General features: G+C 36.9%; 13 non-coding genes across 13 annotated transcripts; all 13 read right to left on the bottom strand.

Moving 5' to 3' along the window:
• Positions 1-506: 506 nt before the first annotated feature.
• Positions 507-579, bottom strand: trnar-ucg (transfer RNA arginine (anticodon UCG)). Its single transcript has one exon. It is a non-coding gene; the product is annotated as a tRNA-Arg (tRNA).
• Positions 580-1196: 617 nt separating this feature from the next.
• trnar-ucg (transfer RNA arginine (anticodon UCG)) lies at positions 1197-1269 on the bottom strand. The gene has a single exon. It is a non-coding gene; the product is annotated as a tRNA-Arg (tRNA).
• Positions 1270-1900: 631 nt separating this feature from the next.
• trnar-ucg (transfer RNA arginine (anticodon UCG)) lies at positions 1901-1973 on the bottom strand. The gene has a single exon. It is a non-coding gene; the product is annotated as a tRNA-Arg (tRNA).
• Positions 1974-2604: 631 nt separating this feature from the next.
• On the bottom strand, positions 2605-2677 carry trnar-ucg (transfer RNA arginine (anticodon UCG)). Its single transcript has one exon. It is a non-coding gene; the product is annotated as a tRNA-Arg (tRNA).
• A 1402-nt stretch (positions 2678-4079) lies between these two features.
• On the bottom strand, positions 4080-4152 carry trnar-ucg (transfer RNA arginine (anticodon UCG)). Its single transcript has one exon. It is a non-coding gene; the product is annotated as a tRNA-Arg (tRNA).
• A 631-nt stretch (positions 4153-4783) lies between these two features.
• trnar-ucg (transfer RNA arginine (anticodon UCG)) lies at positions 4784-4856 on the bottom strand. Its single transcript has one exon. It is a non-coding gene; the product is annotated as a tRNA-Arg (tRNA).
• A 631-nt stretch (positions 4857-5487) lies between these two features.
• On the bottom strand, positions 5488-5560 carry trnar-ucg (transfer RNA arginine (anticodon UCG)). Its single transcript has one exon. It is a non-coding gene; the product is annotated as a tRNA-Arg (tRNA).
• Positions 5561-6191: 631 nt separating this feature from the next.
• On the bottom strand, positions 6192-6264 carry trnar-ucg (transfer RNA arginine (anticodon UCG)). Its single transcript has one exon. It is a non-coding gene; the product is annotated as a tRNA-Arg (tRNA).
• Positions 6265-7365: 1101 nt separating this feature from the next.
• On the bottom strand, positions 7366-7438 carry trnar-ucg (transfer RNA arginine (anticodon UCG)). Its single transcript has one exon. It is a non-coding gene; the product is annotated as a tRNA-Arg (tRNA).
• Positions 7439-8449: 1011 nt separating this feature from the next.
• Positions 8450-8522, bottom strand: trnar-ucg (transfer RNA arginine (anticodon UCG)). The gene has a single exon. It is a non-coding gene; the product is annotated as a tRNA-Arg (tRNA).
• A 1896-nt stretch (positions 8523-10418) lies between these two features.
• On the bottom strand, positions 10419-10491 carry trnar-ucg (transfer RNA arginine (anticodon UCG)). Its single transcript has one exon. It is a non-coding gene; the product is annotated as a tRNA-Arg (tRNA).
• A 631-nt stretch (positions 10492-11122) lies between these two features.
• trnar-ucg (transfer RNA arginine (anticodon UCG)) lies at positions 11123-11195 on the bottom strand. Its single transcript has one exon. It is a non-coding gene; the product is annotated as a tRNA-Arg (tRNA).
• Positions 11196-12110: 915 nt separating this feature from the next.
• trnar-ucg (transfer RNA arginine (anticodon UCG)) lies at positions 12111-12183 on the bottom strand. The gene has a single exon. It is a non-coding gene; the product is annotated as a tRNA-Arg (tRNA).
• Between the last annotated feature and the right edge of the window lie 872 nt (positions 12184-13055).

The following is a 13055-nucleotide window of genomic DNA, read 5'->3' as shown; positions in this document are numbered from 1 at the left end:
CAAATTTGCGATGCAGAATCAGACTCAATAATTCTCAGGCCTTGCAATATTAGATTATTAAAGATGAATAACAATGTCCAAGCCTTTCAAAGAAACAAGACCAATGCCTTATTTCGGGAAATTGCAAACATGTCCATATTAGCAGATTTAATGAAATTAAACGACCACGAAAATGCCTCAAAACCTCAATTTTCTATTTTGAAGTAAGACGCCTTATCCATGAGGCAACACCTTCTACTCCATATTCTCCGATATGACATCAAACAGACGTTGCTTAGCAACAACAGACATCAAAATTGTGAACCTATCCGAATGAGGAAAGCTAGTGATATTTTACAAGTACGAAAATACTATGTCCCTCAATCAGACATAATATTTCTCAGGTCTTGCAGTCTTAGATTATTGAAGTTGAACAACAATGTCCAAGCTTTTCAAAGCAACAAGACCAATGACATATTTCGGGAAATTGCAAACATGTTCAAATTAGCTGAGCTAATGAAATTAAACAACCACGAAGGGACTCGAACCCTCAATCTTCTGATTCGAAGTCAGACGCCTTATCCATTAGGCCACGCAGTCTATGTGATACAGCCCTATTTGACATTATACAGACTTTGCTATGCAACAGTAGACATCAAAGTTGTGAACCTGTCCGAATGAGGAAAGCTAGTGATATTTAACAAGTAAGAAGATACCTTTTCCCTCAATCTTGCGATGCAGAATCAGACTCAATAATTCTCAGGCCTTGCAATATTAGATTATTAAAGATGAATAACAATGTCCAAGCCTTTCAAAGAAACAAGACCAATGCCTTATTTCGGGAAATTGCAAACATGTCCATATTAGCAGATTTAATGAAATTAAACGACCACGAAAATGCCTCAAAACCTCAATTTTCTATTTTGAAGTAAGACGCCTTATCCACGAGGCAACACCTTCTACTCCATATTCTCCAATATGACATCAAACAGACGTTGCTTAGCAACAACAGACATCAAAATTGTGAACCTATCCGAATGAGGAAAGATAGTGATATTTTACAAGTACGAAAAGACTATGTCTCTCAATCAGACATAATATTTCTCAGGTCTTGCAGTCTTAGATTATTGAAGTGTCCAATGTCCAAGCAACAAGACCAATGCCTTATTTCGGGAAATTGCAAACATGTTCAAATTAGCTGAGCTAATGAAATTAAACAACCACGAAGGGACTCGAACCCTCAATCTTCTGATTCGAAGTCAGACGCCTTATCCATTAGGCCACGCAGTCTATGTGATACAGCCCTATTTGACATTATACAGACTTTGCTATGCAACCATAGACATAAAAATTGTGAAACTGTCCGAATGAGGAAAGCTAGTGATTTTTAACAAGTACAAAGCTACTCTTTCCTTCAATCTTTCGATGCAGATTCAGACACAATAATTCTCAGGCCTTGCAGTCTTAGATTATTAAAGTTGAACAACAATGTCCAAGCTTTTCAAAGCAACAAGACCAATGCCTTATTTAGCGAAATTGCAAACATGTCCATATTAGCAGATTTAATGAAATTAAACGACCACGAAAATGCCTCAAAACCTCAATTTTCTATTTTGAAGTAAGACGCCTTATCCACGAGGCAACACCTTCTACTCCATATTCTCCGATATGACATCAAACAGACGTTGCTTAGCAACAACAGACATCAAAATTGTGAACCTATCCGAATGAGGAAAGCTAGTGATATTTTACAAGTACGAAAATACTATGTACCTCAATCAGACATAATATTTCTCAGGTCTTGCAGTCTTAGATTATTGAAGTTGAACAACAATGTCCAAGCTTTTCAAAGCAACAAGACCAATGCCATATTTCTGGAAATTGCAAACATGTTCAAATTTGCTGAGCTAATGAAATTAAACAACCACGAAGGGACTCGAACCCTCAATCTTCTGATTCGAAGTCAGACGCCTTATCCATTAGGCCACGCAGTCTATGTGACACAGCCCTATTTGACATTATACAGACTTTGCTATGCAACAGTAGACATCAAAGTTGTGAACCTGTCCGAATGAGGAAAGCTAGTGATATTTAACAAGTAAGAGGATACCTTTTCCCTCAATCTTGCGATGCAGAATCAGACTCAATAATTCTCAGGCCTTGCAATATTAGATTATTAAAGATGAATAACAATGTCCAAGCCTTTCAAAGAAACAAGACCAATGCCTTATTTCGGGAAATTGCAAACATGTCCATATTAGCAGATTTAATGAAATTAAACGACCACGAAAATGCCTCAAAACCTCAATTTTCTGTTTCGAAGTAAGACGCCTTATCCACGAGGCAACACCTTCTACTCCATATTCTCCGATATGACATCAAACAGACGTTGCTTAGCAACAACAGACATCAAACTTGTGAACCTATCCGAATGAGGAAAGATAGTGATATTTTACAAGTACGAAAAGACTATGTCCCTCAATCAGACATAATATTTCTCAGGTCTTGCAGTCTTAGATTATTGAAGTTGAACAACAATGTCAGAGCTTTTCAAAGCAACAAGACCAATGCCTTATTTCTGGAAATTGCAAACATGTTCAAATTAGCTGAGCTAATGAAATTAAACAACCACGAAGGGACTCGAACCCTCAATCTTCTGATTCGAAGTCAGACGCCTTGTCCATTAGGCCACGCAGTCTATGTGATGCAGCCCTTTTTTGACTTTATACAGACTTTGCTATGCAACCATAGACATAAAAATTGTGAACCTGTCCGAATGAGGAAAGCTAGTGATTTTTAACAAGTACAAATATACTCTTTCCTTCAATCTTTCGATGCAGATTCAGACACAATAATTCTCAGGCCTTGCAATATTAGATTATTAAAGATGAATAACAATGTCCAAGCCTTTCAAAGAAACAAGACCAATGCCTTATTTCGGGAAATTGCAAACATGTCCATATTAGCAGATTTAATGAAATTAAACGACCACGAAAATGCCTCAAAACCTCAATTTTCTATTTTGAAGTAAGACGCCTTATCCACGAGGCAACACCTTCTACTCCATATTCTCCGATATGACATCAAACAGACGTTGCTTAGCAACAACAGACATCAAAATTGTGAACCTATCCGAATGAGGAAAGCTAGTGATATTTTACAAGTACTATGTCCCTCAATCAGACATAATATTTCTCAGGTCTTGCAGTCTTAGATTATTGAAGTTGAACAACAATGTCCAAGCTTTTCAAAGCAACAAGACCAATGCCATATTTTGGGAAATTGCAAACATGTTCAAATTAGCTGAGCTAATGAAATTAAACAACCACGAAGGGACTCGAACCCTCAATCTTCTGATTCGAAATATTACACTGTTTCCTTAAACGGTTCAGTTTTCCCCAAGGAACATGTTTTAATTATTCAATTATGGCAAAAAACAAAAACAATTAGAAGTTGAACATGATCCATTAGGCCACGCAGTCTATGTGATACAGCCCTATTTGACATTATACAGACTTTGCTATGCAACCATAGACATAAAAATTGTGAACCTGTCCGAATGAGGAAAGCTAGTGATTTTTAACAAGTACAAAGATACTCTTTCCTTCAATCTTTCGATGCAGATTCAGACACAATAATTCTCAGGCCTTGCAGTCTTAGATTATTAAAGTTGAACAACAATGTCCAAGCTTTTCAAAGCAACAAGACCAATGCCTTATTTCGGGAAATTGCAAACATGTCCATATTAGCAGATTTAATGAAATTAAACGACCACGAAAATGCCTCAAAACCTCAATTTTCTATTTTGAAGTAAGACGCCTTATCCACGAGGCAACACCTTCTACTCCATATTCTCCGATATGACATCAAACAGACGTTGCTTAGCAACAACAGACATCAAAATTGTGAACCTATCCGAATGAGGAAAGCTAGTGATATTTTACAAGTACGAAAAGACTATGTCCCTCAATCAGACATAATATTTCTCAGGTCGTGCAGTCTTAGATTATTGAAGTTGAACAACAATGTCCAAGCTTTTCAAAGCAACAAGACCAATGCCATATTTTGGGAAATTGCAAACATGTTCAAATTAGCTGAGCTAACCACGAAGGGACTCGAACCCTCAATCTTCTGATTCGAAGTCAGACGCCTTATCCATTAGGCCACGCAGTCTATGTGATACAGCCCTATTTGACATTATACAGACTTTGCTATGCAACCATAGACATAAAAATTGTGAACCTGTCCGAATGAGGAAAGCTAGTGATTTTTAACAAGTACAAAGATACTCTTTCCTTCAATCTTTCGATGCAGATTCAGACACAATAATTCTCAGGCCTTGCAGTCTTAGATTATTAAAGTTGAACAACAATGTCCAAGCTTTTCAAAGCAACAAGACCAATGCCTTATTTCGGGAAATTGCAAACATGTCCATATTAGCAGATTTAATGAAATTAAACGACCACGAAAATGCCTCAAAACCTCAATTTTCTATTTTGAAGTAAGACGCCTTATCCACGAGGCAACACCTTCTACTCCATATTCTCCGATATGACATCAAACAGACGTTGCTTAGCAACAACAGACATCAAAATTGTGAACCTATCCGAATGAGGAAAGCTAGTGATATTTTACAAGTACGAAAAGACTATGTCCCTCAATCAGACATAATATTTCTCAGGTCTTGCAGTCTTAGATTATTGAAGTTGAACAACAATGTCCAAGCTTTTCAAAGCAACAAGACCAATGCCATATTTTGGGAAATTGCAAACATGTTCAAATTAGCTGAGCTAATGAAATTAAACAACCACGAAGGGACTCGAACCCTCAATCTTCTGATTCGAAGTCAGACGCCTTATCCATTAGGCCACGCAGTCTATGTGATACAGCCCTATTTGACATTATACAGACTTTGCTATGCAACCATAGACATAAAAATTGTGAACCTGTCCGAATGAGGAAAGCTAGTGATTTTTAACAAGTACAAAGATACTCTTTCCTTCAATCTTTCGATGCAGATTCAGACACAATAATTCTCAGGCCTTGCAGTCTTAGATTATTAAAGTTGAACAACAATGTCCAAGCTTTTCAAAGCAACAAGACCAATGCCTTATTTAGCGAAATTGCAAACATGTCCATATTAGCAGATTTAATGAAATTAAACGACCACGAAAATGCCTCAAAACCTCAATTTTCTATTTTGAAGTAAGACGCCTTATCCACGAGGCAACACCTTCTACTCCATATTCTCCGATATGACATCAAACAGACGTTGCTTAGCAACAACAGACATCAAAATTGTGAACCTATCCGAATGAGGAAAGCTAGTGATATTTTACAAGTACGAAAAGACTATGTCCCTCAATCAGACATAATATTTCTCAGGTCTTGCAGTCTTAGATTATTGAAGTTGAACAACAATGTCCAAGCTTTTCAAAGCAACAAGACCAATGCCATATTTTGGGAAATTGCAAACATGTTCAAATTAGCTGAGCTAATGAAATTAAACAACCACGAAGGGACTCGAACCCTCAATCTTCTGATTCGAAGTCAGACGCCTTATCCATTAGGCCACGCAGTCTATGTGATACAGCCCTATTTGACATTATACAGACTTTGCTATGCAACCATAGACATAAAAATTGTGAACCTGTCCGAATGAGGAAAGCTAGTGATTTTTAACAAGTATAAAGATACTCTTTCCTTCAATCTTTCGATGCAGATTCAGACACAATAATTCTCAGGCCTTGCAGTCTTAGATTATTAAAGTTGAACAACAATGTCCAAGCTTTTCAAAGCAACAAGACCAATGCCTTATTTCGGGAAATTGCAAACATGTCCATATTAGCAGATTTAATGAAATTAAACGACCACGAAAATGCCTCAAAACCTCAATTTTCTATTTTGAAGTAAGACGCCTTATCCACGAGGCAACACCTTCTACTCCATATTCTCCGATATGACATCAAACAGACGTTGCTTAGCAACAACAGACATCAAAATTGTGAACCTATCCGAATGAGGAAAGCTAGTGATATTTTACAAGTACGAAAAGACTATGTCCCTCAATCAGACATAATATTTCTCAGGTCTTGCAGTCTTAGATTATTGAAGTTGAACAACAATGTCCAAGCTTTTCAAAGCAACAAGACCAATGCCATATTTCGGGAAATTGCAAACATGTTCAAATTAGCTGAGCTAATGAAATTAAACAACCACGAAGGGACTCGAACCCTCAATCTTCTGATTCGAAGTCAGACGCCTTATCCATTAGGCCACGCAGTCTATGTGATACAGCCCTATTTGACATTATACAGACTTTGCTATGCAACAGTAGACATCAAAGTTGTGAACCTGTCCGAATGAGCAAAGCTAGTTTTAACAAGTAAGAAGATACCTTTTCCCTCAATCTTGCGATGCAGAATCAGACTCAATAATTCTCAGGCCTTGCAATATTAGATTATTAAAGATGAATAACAATGTCCAAGCCTTTCAAAGAAACAAGACCAATGCCTTATTTCGGGAAATTGCAAACATGTCCATATTAGCAGATTTAATGAAATTAAACGACCACGAAAATGCCTCAAAACCTCAATTTTCTATTTAGAAGTAAGACGCCTTAACCACGAGGCAACACCTTCTACTCCATTTTCTCCAATATGACATCAAACAGACGTTGCTTAGCAACAACAGACATCAAAATTGTGAACCTGTCCGAATGAGGAAAGCTAGTGATTTTTAACAAGTACAAAGATACTCTTTCCTTCAATCTTTCGATGCAGATTCAGACACAATAATTCTCAGGTCTTGCAGTCTTAGATTATTAAAGTTGAACAACAATGTCCAAGCTTTTCAAAGCAACAAGACCAATGCCTTATTTAGGGAAATTGAAAACATGTACGAATTAGCTGAGCTAATGAAATTAAACGACCCTATTTGACAGTTGAACAACAATGTCCAAGCTTTTCAAAGCAACAAGACCAATGCCTTATTTCGGGAAATTGCAAACATGTCCATATTAGCAGATTTAATGAAATTAAACGACCACGAAAATGCCTCAAAACCTCAATTTTCTATTTTGAAGTAAGACGCCTTATCCACGAGGCAACACCTTCTACTCCATATTCTCCGATATGACATCAAACAGACGTTGCTTAGCAACAACAGACATCAAAATTGTGAACCTATCCGAATGAGGAAAGCTAGTGATATTTTACAAGTACGAAAAGACTATGTCCCTCAATCAGACATAATATTTCTCAGGTCTTGCAGTCTTAGATTATTGAAGTTGAACAACAATGTCCAAGCTTTTCAAAGCAACAAGACCAATGCCATATTTTGGGAAATTGCAAACATGTTCAAATTAGCTGAGCTAATGAAATTAAACAACCACGAAGGGACTCGAACCCTCAATCTTCTGATTCGAAGTCAGACGCCTTATCCATTAGGCCACGCAGTCTATGTGATACAGCCCTATTTGACATTATACAGACTTTGCTATGCAACAGTAGACATCAAAGTTGTGAACCTGTCCGAATGAGCAAAGCTAGTGATATTTAACAAGTAAGAAGATACCTTTTCCCTCAATCTTGCGATGCAGAATCAGACTCAATATGGCCTTGCAATATTAGATTATTAAAGATGAATAACAATGTCCAAGCCTTTCACAAGACCAATGCCTTATTTCGGGAAATTGCAAACATGTCCATATTAGCAGATTTAATGAAATTAAACGACCACGAAAATGCCTCAAAACCTCAATTTTCTATTTAGAAGTAAGACGCCTTAACCACGAGGCAACACCTTCTACTCCATTTTCTCCAATATGACATCAAACAGACGTTGCTTAGCAACAACAGACATCAAAATTGTGAACCTGTCCGAATGAGGAAAGCTAGTGATTTTTAACAAGTACAAAGATACTCTTTCCTTCAATCTTTCGATGCAGATTCAGACACAATAATTCTCAGGCCTTGCAGTCTTAGATTATTAAAGTTGAACAACAATGTCCAAGCTTTTCAAAGCAACAAGACCAATGCCTTATTTAGGGAAATTGAAAACATGAAATTGCAAACATGTCCATATTAGCAGATTTAATGAAATTAAACGATTTAATGAAATTAAACGACCACGAAAATGCCTCAAAACCTCAATTTTCTATTTTGAAGTAAGACGCCTTATCCACGAGGCAACACCTTCTACTCCATATTCTCCGATATGACATCAAACAGACGTTGCTTAGCAACAACAGACATCAAAATTGTGAACCTATCCGAATGAGGAAAGCTAGTGATATTTTACAAGTACGAAAAGACTATGTCCCTCAATCAGACATAATATTTCTCAGGTCTTGCAGTCTTAGATTATTGAAGTTGAACAACAATGTCCAAGCTTTTCAAAGCAACAAGACCAATGCCATATTTCGGGAAATTGCAAACATGTTCAAATTAGCTGAGCTAATGAAATTAAACAACCACGAAGGGACTCGAACCCTCAATCTTCTGATTCGAAGTCAGACGCCTTATCCATTAGGCCACGCAGTCTATGTGATACAGCCCTATTTGACATTATACAGACTTTGCTATGCAACAGTAGACATCAAAGTTGTGAACCTGTCCGAATGAGCAAAGCTAGTGATATTTAACAAGTAAGAAGATACCTTTTCCCTCAATCTTGCGATGCAGAATCAGACTCAATAATTCTCAGGCCTTGCAATATTAGATTATTAAAGATGAATAACAATGTCCAAGCCTTTCAAAGAAACAAGACCAATGCCTTATTTCGGGAAATTGCAAACATGTCCATATTAGCAGATTTAATGAAATTAAACGACCACGAAAATGCCTCAAAACCTCAATTTTCTATTTAGAAGTAAGACGCCTTAACCACGAGGCAACACCTTCTACTCCATTTTCTCCAATATGACATCAAACAGACGTTGCTTAGCAACAACAGACATCAAAATTGTGAACCTGTCCGAATGAGGAAAGCTAGTGATTTTTAACAAGTACAAAGATACTCTTTCCTTCAATCTTTCGATGCAGATTCAGACACAATAATTCTCAGGTCTTGCAGTCTTAGATTATTAAAGTTGAACAACAATGTCCAAGCTTTTCAAAGCAACAAGACCAATGCCTTATTTAGGGAAATTGAAAACATGTACGAATTAGCTGAGCTAATGAAATTAAACGACCCTATTTGACAGTTGAACAACAATGTCCAAGCTTTTCAAAGCAACAAGACCAATGCCTTATTTCGGGAAATTGCAAACATGTCCATATTAGCAGATTTAATGAAATTAAACGACCACGAAAATGCCTCAAAACCTCAATTTTCTATTTTGAAGTAAGACGCCTTATCCACGAGGCAACACCTTCTACTCCATATTCTCCGATATGACATCAAACAGACGTTGCTTAGCAACAACAGACATCAAAATTGTGAACCTATCCGAATGAGGAAAGCTAGTGATATTTTACAAGTACGAAAAGACTATGTCCCTCAATCAGACATAATATTTCTCAGGTCTTGCAGTCTTAGATTATTGAAGTTGAACAACAATGTCCAAGCTTTTCAAAGCAACAAGACCAATGCCATATTTTGGGAAATTGCAAACATGTTCAAATTAGCTGAGCTAATGAAATTAAACAACCACGAAGGGACTCGAACCCTCAATCTTCTGATTCGAAATATTACACTGTTTCCTTAAACGGTTCAGTTTTCCCCAAGGAACATGTTTTAATTATTCAATTATGGCAAAAAACAAAAACAATTAGAAGTTGAACATGATCCATTAGGCCACGCAGTCTATGTGATACAGCCCTATTTGACATTATACAGACTTTGCTATGCAACCATAGACATAAAAATTGTGAACCTGTCCGAATGAGGAAAGCTAGTGATTTTTAACAAGTATAAAGATACTCTTTCCTTCAATCTTTCGATGCAGATTCAGACACACTAATTCTCAGGCCTTGCAGTCTTAGATTATTAAAGTTGAACAACAATGTCCAAGCTTTTCAAAGCAACAAGACCAATGCCTTATTTCGGGAAATTGCAAACATGTCCATATTAGCAGATTTAATGAAATTAAACGACCACGAAAATGCCTCAAAACCTCAATTTTCTATTTTGAAGTAAGACGCCTTATCCACGAGGCAACACCTTCTACTCCATATTCTCCGATATGACATCAAACAGACGTTGCTTAGCAACAACAGACATCAAAATTGTGAACCTATCCGAATGAGGAAAGCTAGTGATATTTTACAAGTACGAAAAGACTATGTCCCTCAATCAGACATAATATTTCTCAGGTCTTGCAGTCTTAGATTATTGAAGTTGAACAACAATGTCCAAGCTTTTCAAAGCAACAAGACCAATGCCATATTTCGGGAAATTGCAAACATGTTCAAATTAGCTGAGCTAATGAAATTAAACAACCACGAAGGGACTCGAACCCTCAATCTTCTGATTCGAAGTCAGACGCCTTATCCATTAGGCCACGCAGTCTATGTGATACAGCCCTATTTGACATTATACAGACTTTGCTATGCAACAGTAGACATCAAAGTTGTGAACCTGTCCGAATGAGCAAAGCTAGTGATATTTAACAAGTAAGAAGATACCTTTTCCCTCAATCTTGCGATGCAGAATCAGACTCAATAATTCTCAGGCCTTGCAATATTAGATTATTAAAGATGAATAACAATGTCCAAGCCTTTCAAAGAAACAAGACCAATGCCTTATTTCGGGAAATTGCAAACATGTCCATATTAGCAGATTTAATGAAATTAAACGACCACGAAAATGCCTCAAAACCTCAATTTTCTATTTAGAAGTAAGACGCCTTAACCACGAGGCAACACCTTCTACTCCATTTTCTCCAATATGACATCAAACAGACGTTGCTTAGCAACAACAGACATCAAACTTGTGAACCTATCCGAATGAGGAAAGATAGTGATATTTTACAAGTACGAAAAGACTATGTCCCTCAATCAGACATAATATTTCTCAGGTCTTGCAGTCTTAGATTATTGAAGTTGAACAACAATGTCCAATCTTTTCAAAGCAACAAGACCAATGCCATATTTCGGGAAATTGCAAACATGTTCAAATTAGCTGAGCTAATGAAATTAAACAACCACGAAGGGACTCGAACCCTCAATCTTCTGATTCGAAGTCAGACGCCTTGTCCATTAGGCCACGCAGTCTATGTGATGCAGCCCTTTTTTGACTTTATACAGACTTTGCTATGCAACCATAGACATAAAAATTGTGAACCTGTCCGAATGAGGAAAGCTAGTGATTTTTAACAAGTACAAATATACTCTTTCCTTCAATCTTTCGATGCAGATTCAGACACAATAATTCTCAGGCCTTGCAGTCTTAGATTATTAAAGTTGAACAACAATGTCCAAGCTTTTCAAAGCAACAAGACCAATGCCTTATTTAGGGAAATTGAAAACATGTACGAATTAGCTGAGCTAATGAAATTAGAACGCACCAGCCCTATTTGACATTATACAGACTTTGCTATGCAACCATAGACATAAAAATTGTGAACCTGTCCGAATGAGGAAAGCTAGTGATTTTTAACAAGTACAAAGATACTCTTTCCTTCAATCTTTCGATGCAGATTCAGACACAATAATTCTCAGGCCTTGCAGTCTTAGATTATTAAAGTTGAACAACAATGTCCAAGCTTTTCAAAGCAACAAGACCAATGCCTTATTTCGGGAAATTGCAAACATGTCCATATTAGCATATTTAATGAAATTAAACGACCACGAAAATGCCTCAAAACCTCAATTTTCTATTTTGAAGTAAGACGCCTTATCCACGAGGCAACACCTTCTACTCCATATTCTCCGATATGACATCAAACAGACGTTGCTTAGCAACAACAGACATCAAAATTGTGAACCTATCCGAATGAGGAAAGCTAGTGATATTTTACAAGTACGAAAAGACTATGTCCCTCAATCAGACATAATATTTCTCAGGTCTTGCAGTCTTAGATTATTGAAGTTGAACAACAATGTCCAAGCTTTTCAAAGCAACAAGACCAATGCCATATTTTGGGAAATTGCAAACATGTTCAAATTAGCTGAGCTAATGAAATTAAACAACCACGAAGGGACTCGAACCCTCAATCTTCTGATTCGAAGTCAGACGCCTTATCCATTAGGCCACGCAGTCTATGTGATACAGCCCTATTTGACATTATACAGACTTTGCTATGCAACCATAGACATAAAAATTGTGAACCTGTCCGAATGAGCAAAGCTAGTGATATTTAACAAGTAAGAAGATACTCTTTCCTTCAATCTTTCGATGCAGATTCAGACACAATAATTCTCAGGCCTTGCAGTCTTAGATTATTAAAGTTGAACAACAATGTCCAAGCTTTTCAAAGCAACAAGACCAATGCCTTATTTCGGGAAATTGCAAACATGTCCATATTAGCAGATTTAATGAAATTGAACGACCACGAAAATGCCTCAAAACCTCAATTTTCTATTTTGAAGTAAGACGCCTTATCCACGAGGCAACACCTTCTACTCCATATTCTCCGATATGACATCAAACAGACGTTGCTTAGCAACAACAGACATCAAAATTGTGAACCTATCCGAATGAGGAAAGCTAGTGATATTTTACAAGTACGAAAAGACTATGTCCCTCAATCAGACATAATATTTCTCAGGTCTTGCAGTCTTAGATTATTGAAGTTGAACAACAATGTCCAAGCTTTTCAAAGCAACAAGACCAATGCCATATTTTGGGAAATTGCAAACATGTTCAAATTAGCTGAGCTAATGAAATTAAACAACCACGAAGGGACTCGAACCCTCAATCTTCTGATTCGAAATATTACACTGTTTCCTTAAACGGTTCAGTTTTCCCCAAGGAACATGTTTTAATTATTCAATTATGGCAAAAAACAAAAACAATTAGAAGTTGAACATGATCGTCTTAGATTATTAAAGTTGAACAACAATGTCCAAGCTTTTCAAAGCAACAAGACCAATGCCTTATTTCGGGAAATTGCAAACATGTCCATATTAGCA

Source organism: Oncorhynchus clarkii, unplaced genomic scaffold (genome assembly GCF_045791955.1).
Source record: "Oncorhynchus clarkii lewisi isolate Uvic-CL-2024 unplaced genomic scaffold, UVic_Ocla_1.0 unplaced_contig_10880_pilon_pilon, whole genome shotgun sequence".
NCBI lineage: Eukaryota > Metazoa > Chordata > Actinopteri > Salmoniformes > Salmonidae > Oncorhynchus > Oncorhynchus clarkii.
This window is presented reverse-complemented; position numbering and strand designations above follow the sequence as displayed.